Here is a 9710-nt window from a genome sequence, read left to right as displayed (position 1 = left end):
CCTGAGTACGGATAAGCCAAAGGCTGCTTTCTCCCTCAAGACCAGATCTAGTTTGCAATTAGTGATAAAAGTATGAGGATTTGACCAAGTTGCAGTCGTATATACATCAACCATAGAAGCTCTAGACAGCAGCATACAGCAGAAGCTGCCATAGATCTGGTTGAATGAGCCTTCAAGGGCTTTGGTAAGGGGAAATTCAATTTGTTGTAGATAAATGAAATGCAGTCTGTCAACAATATAGCTACAGTTACCTTTGTAACTGATTTACCCAATTTATTATGTGCAAAGAAAACAAATAGTTGATCTTTCTAATCTCTTTTGCTCTGTGTAGATAGAAATGCAATTGCCTATGAACATCCTGTAAATGCAGCATATATTCCCCTTTATTTGTAAATTTTGGAAAAAATACTTGCAAATTAATGGATTGATTGATGTTGGATTCCGACACCAGCTTAGGAAGGAAGGAAGCATTGGCATGTAATGTAACCCTATCTTTATGAAAAATCAAATGTGGAGGCCTAGAGGATAAAGCATGAAGTCATGAAATTCTTCTAGCAAATATAATTGCAACTAAAAAGCTAGTTTTCTAGGTCAAAACTTTAAGGTCACATTTAGCTGCTGGTTCAAAGGGAGAATGAAAAAGGCTTGCAGAACCAAATTTAAATCCTATGATGGCATGGGGTCTTTATAAGGGGGTCTTAGCAGAAAAGTACCTCTCAAAAAGACCTTGAACAGTTTAAAAGAAGCCAGTGAAGAATTCTGAAATCCCACATGAAAATTAAGAGATTGCTGCAAGTTAGACTTTAACAGTTGAGTAACTAGCACCTTCATTAAATAAACTCCCTAAAAATTCTAGAACAGACTGAATTGGAGCTGAAAAGGGGTCTATCTGATTTTGCTCTGCCCAACAAACAAACCTTTTACATTTACTCCTAAAGACTTTCCTAGTAGAAGGTTTATGGGAAGATAAAAGTATGGAACGGACAGGGGAATATAGCACTGGTTGTCTGCCTATTAAAAGAATTGGAGAAACCATACTGCTGGTTTGAGATATGAGATATCTGGGTGAACCATGCCTGTCGGGTGAGACAGGAGGTCTGGTATTAGATCCAGAATCCAAAATGGATATAGAAGATGAGCCCAAAGGAAAGGAAATGTCATAGTAGTATACAGCATTCCATTTGTAAACACAAAATAACACTTTCTATATAGTTCTCTACATTCTACACTCAGTTTTCTATTTTACTACCACATTAATGTCAAGCAAAGTTCCTCATTAGCACACTTCAAGAAGAATCTTGATGAGTGGATGGGAAATAGGAAATACACCCTGGGGATCACGTCTGTGGCTCTGCTTGACAGGGGCACAGGAAATTAACTTTCTTGGGTGGCGTAAGCCAAGGAACTTTGTTGGCTAGGCTTACATAGGCCCTTGGGCCGATAGCCTAGTACCTACCTACCTAAGCCTCACTAGTACATAGTGATAACATTCACCTCAAATTTGGACCCCTGGCTATAAACCATTCAACAGTACTCCCTTGTCTAAACCCACTTCTGACATCTGGACTGCTCCTAATATGATGAGAACACAACATATACTGTACAAATTACCAAGGCTTCATGTCTGGTTCACACTTTATGAACCTCGTAGCCACCATCGGTAACTGTAAAATGACATCTCCCAGATACTCCATCTACTGGAAAATAGTCTACACACAAGGCTTTTTTTTCATAGCAGTATCATCATCAATGTGGAGGATACCCACACACATTATGTACATACGTGCGATGGGAGTGTGTATATCATAGCTATATCTATCTATCCATAGGAAAAAAAAAAAAAAATATATATATATATATATATATATATATATATATATATATATATGGGTTCACTTTATAATTTTGAAAAACTGAAATCCCGAATTTCAATTTTTCGAACTTATAAAGTTGAACGCTGAAAATCGCGAAACACCAGAAATGCGAAATTCAACATACCGAAGTTCAGAGCTGGTGTTGCGGTGCGTGAATGGATAGGTGTACGTTTAGGTAAGTATGTATGAGTGTGTTGGTTAGGGGCTTTAGTGTATGTTAGTGTGTGTTTTGGCTGTGATGTGTATGTGCAAGGGTCTGTGAAATGTGTGGGTGTGAGTTACCTTTCTGTGTGTGATTGTGCGATCTCAGAGTTAGTATACATAAGTAAGGGGGTGGGGGTGCAGCTTGTCTGTAGTGTAGGATTGTATGTTTGATTGTGGGGGGAGATTGTGTGTATGTGTGTGGTGTATTTGTAGTGTAGGTTAGCAATTTAAATTTCACGGTTATGGGGTTTCAGGATTTAAAGCTTTCAGGCATAGAATTTATATATATATATATATATATATATATATATATATATATATATGATATATACACAAATACATATGCTTGGGTTTGTAGAAGTGAACATGTATATGTAAAAATATAAACACACCATGTTTGGGCTAGCTGCTAATACATATGGGCATTTTACTACAACATTCCTTTACTTTCATCCATACTTGCTCATGTGACAGGTTATTCATCACTCCAATGACTTACCAGAAGCAATCCTATCTCTCAACTGTCGAGATTTTCACCTCAGATTTTTGCTCTGTTCCTCATAAAATTTGCAGTTTGCTGGAAAATCACTAAAGACTAAAGTCACTAAATAATGACATACATTTGAATTTCAGACTTTGTGTCTTTCAGAAAATGTATGATAATACAAAACAGCCTGTTATTCTGTCGTCTTTCTAATCTTATAAGAGCAATATTTAAAACCTCTACTTGTTTTGGGGCCTTTGCCCCCCCCCCCAATTATTTTAGGGTTTTGTCCACATTTCTTGCTCTAAATGACATGAGAGTTTTGGTAGGAATAAGAATAAATGATTAGATCTCATTGACCTAAATATAGAAAAATATAAATGCCTATAGCTCTCATTGACCTAAATGTAGAATGTGATACTTTCCCACAGAAAAAGATAAATTCCTATAGCTTTCCCATAGATTATTATATAAATATTTAATCTGTTTCCTGAAAAGCCACATCTAGCAAATAAATAGAATGGCCCGTACGGGGATCGAACCCGCGACCTTGGCGTTATTAGCACCACGCTCTAACCAACTGAGCTAACCGGCCACTTGTTTCTTAAAACTGAAAGTAGCATATATGATTTCCTCATCATCCTAGTATTAGTAGCATTTTATTATTTAAAGAAGTAATTTTTGTGAAGGGTCTATCCTATCTACTCTCTGCTAAAGACAATTCATATCAGGTTACATGAATACATACACACTGAGCTTCGTATTAACATAAAGAAGCAATTACACTTAAACAACGCATGCTAGTACTATATTTTCATAACAGACGGAAATTAATTTTGCACATTTACTGATCTGTGACATGCATTTTTTTTTCTAGCCAAAAAAATACACTGCCCATCATCTGCGGCTTCCAGTACGGTGGACTACTAAACACAATGTGTTGTGAACTCTGACCTCAAAGCGTACATTCCTACCACTTCAAGAAGCTACAAAATACGCATAAATGTAAAAGCTTCTAAAACACCGTGTACAAACTGAGCCTGTTGTCAGAGTGCCTGAGACTTTATTTCCCTTGCTGTTACTCATTTTCACTGGTAAACAAAATGTATACAAAGGACGCAGTGGTGGCGCTGAAGGCGTATGCTACAAGAACTGTAGTGGACAATGAAGTAACTCTTAAATAAACGGTACCTCTAGGTGTATCAGTAAAGCATGACGTTCTAAAACTCCTCATAACTAAACGTTTTTTAACTAAATATTCACTGAACAACATATCCAAGCATAAAGAAACCTTTGACTCTTCACAAAGAAATTCATAAAGCTAACGCTGGACGGAGATGTCACATCTAACCAAAATGAAAAAATAAATAAATAGGCGTTAGAACGCGTTACAAAACATAAAGCTTCACACCCCCTTGCCCCAAAAACATTACCAGCATGAAATTTCTGGCTAGTATCCTCCGAGAAATATCACAGAATACCATTTCTGCCTGGAGTTTAAATAAAATAAATGCATGATTTTACGTCTGAGCAAGGGAACATGGAATTCAAAGATGTGTGGGAAGCACAGTGCCAGTTTCTGTCAACAAAATAAGAAATGTGATGAGAAGTTTAGAACTATAAAGTGAATAGGGAGAAGAGAGAAAATAACAAAAGGGAGCAGTTATGCATTGCTAGGAAACAGCGTGCATATTTTAAAGGGAGAAAACTTCCATCCTAGTTGTCTCGTAGGATCATAGGAGGTTACGAGGCGATTGGCCCTGAGGCCTTTATAAGCATAGCCAAGAGTTTAGCCTATGTTTAGACAAATGAGCATCCGATGCTCCTGTCCAGCAGGGACATGGGTGGAATCCCAGGGGTATATTTTCTGTTTCTCATCCAGGTTGCGCTTTAAAAGCTGTAAAAAGAGGCACTCTGCTTGATGTGGAGAGGGAGTCTGTTTCATAGATACGGGTGTCTGGCACACAAATCTGTCCCGCCAAGTCTTGATATCACAGACCAGGTTGAGGCCGCACGCGTGGGTTACTCGAGTGGATATGCAGCAGTCCCATCAAGGTGAGGTCCATCATCGCCTTGTATGCCAGACAGAGGTCACCTCTGAGGAGTCTGTATGAAACTGAGTAGTGGGATAGGGCTTTTGGCCTATCTGTGTATGGTACCTGTTTGAAGCCTTGGATTCTCCTGGTGAGGAACATCAGTGGTCTCTCCACCTGCTGCATGTGCTTTGCAAGGTACATGCCGAAAGGGGCACTGTACTCAATAATGGGCCTTATAAGAGAAGAATACAGGGGTGTTATGACCTCCTTGTCCCTGGATGAGATACCTTTACTTATGAGGTGGGCCATATATAGAAGGCTTTCCGTACAATGGAAGCAACATGGTGGTCAAAAGTCAGGTTGCTATCAACCTGGGTGCCCAAATCCCTTATGAGTGCTTAGGACGTTGTTATTAATGTGATAATTTGTGGGGACATCACTCTCCCCAAGGGGGATGATGATGCATTTTTTGGTATTCAGCTCGAGACCATGCTTCTTGAGACCCTCTTGCAGGATGTCCACATCACAAGGGGAATTGATGACAGCTCCCAGCTTCCAGTCATCTGCAAACCTGGTCAGCCATAGCCCACTGGTTTTGGCCTGCACCTCAGAAAAGTATATCCTACATAACAGTGGCCCCAAGACTGAACCCTGGGGTACACCGCTTGTTACAGGTCTACTGCTTGAGTTGGCTTCCCCTATTTTGACTACGTGGGATCTATCAGTGAGCCAGTTTGCTACCCATCTGATAACATATGGATTGGTGCCTAGTTGAGAGAGTTTATCTATTATGCCTGAGTGGGGAATAGTGTCAAAGGCTTTGGCCAGGTCAAGGTAGGAGATGTGCACCGTCTTTCCCTCGTCCATGGGTTTGGTGACTGTCTCAAAGAAGTCAACCAAATTTAGCAGACAAGACCTCCCCTTGACAAAGCCAAACTGTGTGGGATCAAGTATTTGGAGGTTGCCAATGTCCTTGTTAATTAGGTCCATGATCATCGTTCCATGGCCTTGCAGATCAGGCTAGTTAGGCTGATGGGTCTATAATTTCCTGGATCGGTGGATGTTCCACCTTTGTGTAAAGGGATGACAGTGGCTGTCCTCCACTCAGCTGGGACAAAGCCAGTACTCAGGCTTTGGTTGAATAGGGTGCCTAATGGTGCTGCAAGTTCCTGCCTGAGTTCACGTAGGAAGCAGCCTGGGATGTTATCGGGTCCCATGGAGGCTGTATTTTTTTCCGTTGAGAGAGCAGTGATGACCTATTCCCTAGATATAAGGAAAAGGGGGCAGGTAATGGGGGTGTCCTGATTTACTGATGGGGGGGACACAGGGGTAAAGTATTCACTGAATCTGCCAGCCAGCAAGTTTGCTACATCTATGGCATTTATATATGTGGTGTCCTTGACCACCAGTTCTGAACAGATCTGGGTGCTTCCTTTGAGGTTGCAGACCTATGTGAAGAAGGCCTTATGATTGTGTCTAGTAGATGTGGCCAATTTGGACTCGAAGTTTGCTTTGGAGGATTTCACTAGTGCTCTTATTTGCTTGTTCAGGCCATGGAGACATTGCTTCCAATTGAGCACCTGCTCGTACTAGATCTTGGACAGCAACTTTTTCCTTTTGTTATAGAGTTTATTTATTGCAGATGTCCACCAGACAAGTTTACTCTTCCTTGAGGAGGAGGATTTAGCCCTGTCGGGTATTCCTGATTCCATGCATCTATATAAATGTTCGTATAGTGCTTTGGTGTAGTTGTGGATATTAGTGCCAGTTCCTACAAAGGGTGAAGGGGGTGTGAAGCTGTTTATACCATCCCTCAGGAGGCTGTAATCAGCTTTGGATAAGTTTTTATGTCTGATCCTAGCTAGAAGGGGCTTGACGGAGATGATGACTTCGAAAGTGACTGCTTTGTGGTCAGATCTTACCAGGGAGGATGATACTGTATAGGTGCTGCAGTGGTTACTCATGTTGGTTAATACCAAGTCCAAGATATTATCACCCCTTGGTTGGGTATCGACTAGCTGTTCCAAGGCATTTGCATTGACAAAATCAAGGAATCGCTGGTCATTTGTGCTCTGGCATGAGTAGTTCCAGTCTATGTTTGGGAAGTTAAAGGCACCCAGGATCAGGGTAAAGGGTTGAATCTTGATAGATTTGAAAAGGTCCAAATAGGCGGATTGGGCATCTTGAGTGAGATGTGGGGGCCGGTAGCTAGCTATGATTTGAATAGGGGTCTTGTCATTGGTTAACTGCACCTGGAGTGTCTCCTGTGCATCATACTGTTTGACCAGCCTGGAGGTGTGTATATCTTTAATGGATATTGAAACTCCACCTCCTTTGGCTTTACTGCCCATAGTTTGTGGTATGAATGTATGATAAGATGAATAACTAGGTAAGACTGTGGTGCTGTCCGCAGCTTTGAACCAGGTTTCTGTGACTGCACAAATGTCAGCATTTTCCAGGGTTAGGAATGCTTGCAGTGAGTGCAGTTTCAGGTTAGACTCCTAGCATTTAGCAGCATGACCTTTAATTTGTGTTTTGCTGAAATTTTTTATGTTGGTAGTTTTAACCTTATCACTTTTCCTAAAAAAGACACTTTAGGAGAGGCAAGAGCCTTTGCCAGAAGCCTGAAGCCCAGGTTTGACAGATGCAGGCCATCACTGGCAAAGCATCATGGTCTGTCAATCATATCTTCCCAGGCTGTCAGGTACTGGCTCCCCCCTGGAATGACACCAGAAATTAAGCCAACTGTTAAAGTCAATCATTTTCTGTTTGTATTGAGGCATCATTCTGGGTGATGGCTGAATGCTGGTTCAGGCTAGGGACATACCTGCTTGGGACACATACTCAGTGAGCTCAATCATGCCTCTCTTCATATAGTCCTGAGAGGTATGTCTCAAGTCATCCATGCCAACATGGACTATGGCAGAGTCATAACAGTACCTGTTGTTAAGAGACTTGAATGCGTGTGTAATATGGTGGATTCTGGCACCTTGCAGACAACTAACCGTGACTTTCTACTTATCCACCCTGGTGAGAGAAATATCTTTGTGTCTCACAACGGAGTCTCCTATGACTAATATGTTGGGTTTATGGTGAAGCCTTAGTGGTTGTGAGGCACAGGCATGTGGACTATGTGTGGTATGGAGGGCTGTGGAGATCCAATTTGTTTTTGTCTCGGAGGTCTCCTTTGTTTGGGAATGTTTATGTGGAGAATCTCTGCATATGTAGGTGTTTGTTGTGTAGGTGTGGGTGGTGTTTGAGGTGTAGTGATTGTGTTGACAACCTTGCAGTGCCAGATATACTGACTTGAGGGGAAGAGAACTTGGACTTTAGGTTCCTAATGTAATTGCATCTCTCACAAATTGTGTTCCTAGATGGTAGTAGTAGATGGTTGTCCATGTACATGAGGCAGTTGCTACACTGTCTCAGGATGCCCATATCAACCAGAATGGCAGGAGAAACTATAGGAAACTGTCCATCCATATTTGTCAGAATCTGAGGGAGAAAGGCCAGGGAGAGCTAAAGGGTGGGCCTAAAGCCCAAGTGCTTAAACCAAAACTAAGAGCTTAGAATAACACTTAACAATTTAGACAGGCTATAAACAAGCAGTGATAAATGAAACAGGAAAAGATGCAGCTGAACACTTTAGAGAACAGGCAGCAAGAGGAAGTAACAGAGTAGAAGGAAGAAACATAAATTAGAAAAATATAAGCAGCTGAATAAAGTGTCTTTTTTAATAAAGTAAAAAGGGAGAGAGCAGGAACAGAAGATAATTCAAGGTTAAGGGACTAAGGGGTTTGGCCTTCCCAAATGATCTCTGTATTATGTAGAATGAGCTAAAGAGATGGGACTGGGAGGAGTGTCCCAGATCAAATTTACAGTAGGGACGGGCAACTGCAAAAGCCACCAACATTAAGAACACAACAGTAAAAGGATAGGAGAAAAAAAGTTTCCGCACAGATCAGAAAACAATGCCAGCAAATATACAAATAATTCAGTCTAGCAAAAATAAAGACAGTGCAGAACTCTGAACAAAGTGCCAAAAAATATACCTATCAGCTCTATATTTCCAGATTGTTGAGAAGCACTCAGTCAAAACACAATGATATTCTAGCAATGATATGCAGGAATTTTCAAAAAGAGAACATTTTTATACCAGCAAGCCTTGAGACAGTCAGATAACACAAAAACTATTAGACCAGTTTTACCAACTTTAAGAACACAACAGCAATAGGGTGGGAGAAAAAAGTTTCAGCACAGCTCAGAAAACAATGCCAGCAAATATACACTGTGCTTGTGTGTGCTAATGTAACACTCAAAAAAGTTAGCTACATTTTTCTTTTCTTTTTTTGTTTTTTTGTTTTAAGGTTCCATTGGTAGAGGTCCACATATTTTATAACAGGCACAACAATTATAAAAATAATAAAGACAAAAATCTCTGTTGGCTGCTAAAGGCCACCCGGTACAAAATACAAAAACAAAATGAACTGGCTTGACCACCATGGAAACAATTTATTAAAAATAATATACTTAGATAAAAGTACACTTAAAAGGCAATCCCAAATGAATAAGTGCTTTTAGCTCTTTGGCCTTCCTCAGAACATGGATTTTTATCTAAGTTTATGATTTTTAATAAATTGTTTCCGTGGTGGTCAAGTCGTTTTTTTGTTTTGTTTTGTTTTTGTAAAGATTATAAATTTGACAAATAGCAGTGATGAAAAAAATCACCCTATCAACTAAGTAACAGTAATATTACAGAAATAAGAGAGAAAAGAAAGAAGGCAGAAAAATACAGTGGGGAAAAGCTGGAGGGGGTGGAGGTCTGTCTACGCTGGCCTGACAATGCATCACTTGGATTTTGCCTATTATGCTGGTGATCAGAATCTAGAAATAAATATAATATGCTTTAGGACCAGCCCAAGCAAGAAATGATCAGACATCCCATGATAGCTTCCCCTCCCCAGCCCACTGCCATTAAACTAAATAGAACAGACTGAATTCACATGGACATAACCAACCTGCTGTGATATTACCATTGCAAATGTTGCCCTCAAGGAAAGAAAAGATGTGGGTTATCTTGCTGTGTAATCAGCATATGTGCTCTGTACCATC

At 40.4% G+C, this 9710-nt stretch overlaps 1 non-coding gene across 1 annotated transcript; it reads right to left on the bottom strand.

Moving 5' to 3' along the window:
• Window positions 1-3083: 3083 nt before the first annotated feature.
• On the bottom strand, window positions 3084-3157 carry TRNAI-AAU. The gene has a single exon. It is a non-coding gene; the product is annotated as a tRNA-Ile (tRNA).
• Window positions 3158-9710: the final 6553 nt, after the last annotated feature.

Source organism: Protopterus annectens, chromosome 9.part0 (genome assembly GCF_019279795.1).
Source record: "Protopterus annectens isolate FY-2018-M chromosome 9.part0, PAN1.0, whole genome shotgun sequence".
Lineage (NCBI taxonomy): Eukaryota > Metazoa > Chordata > Ceratodontiformes > Protopteridae > Protopterus > Protopterus annectens.
Note: the sequence above shows the minus strand (reverse complement) of the source record. Positions and strands in the feature narration are given on the sequence as shown.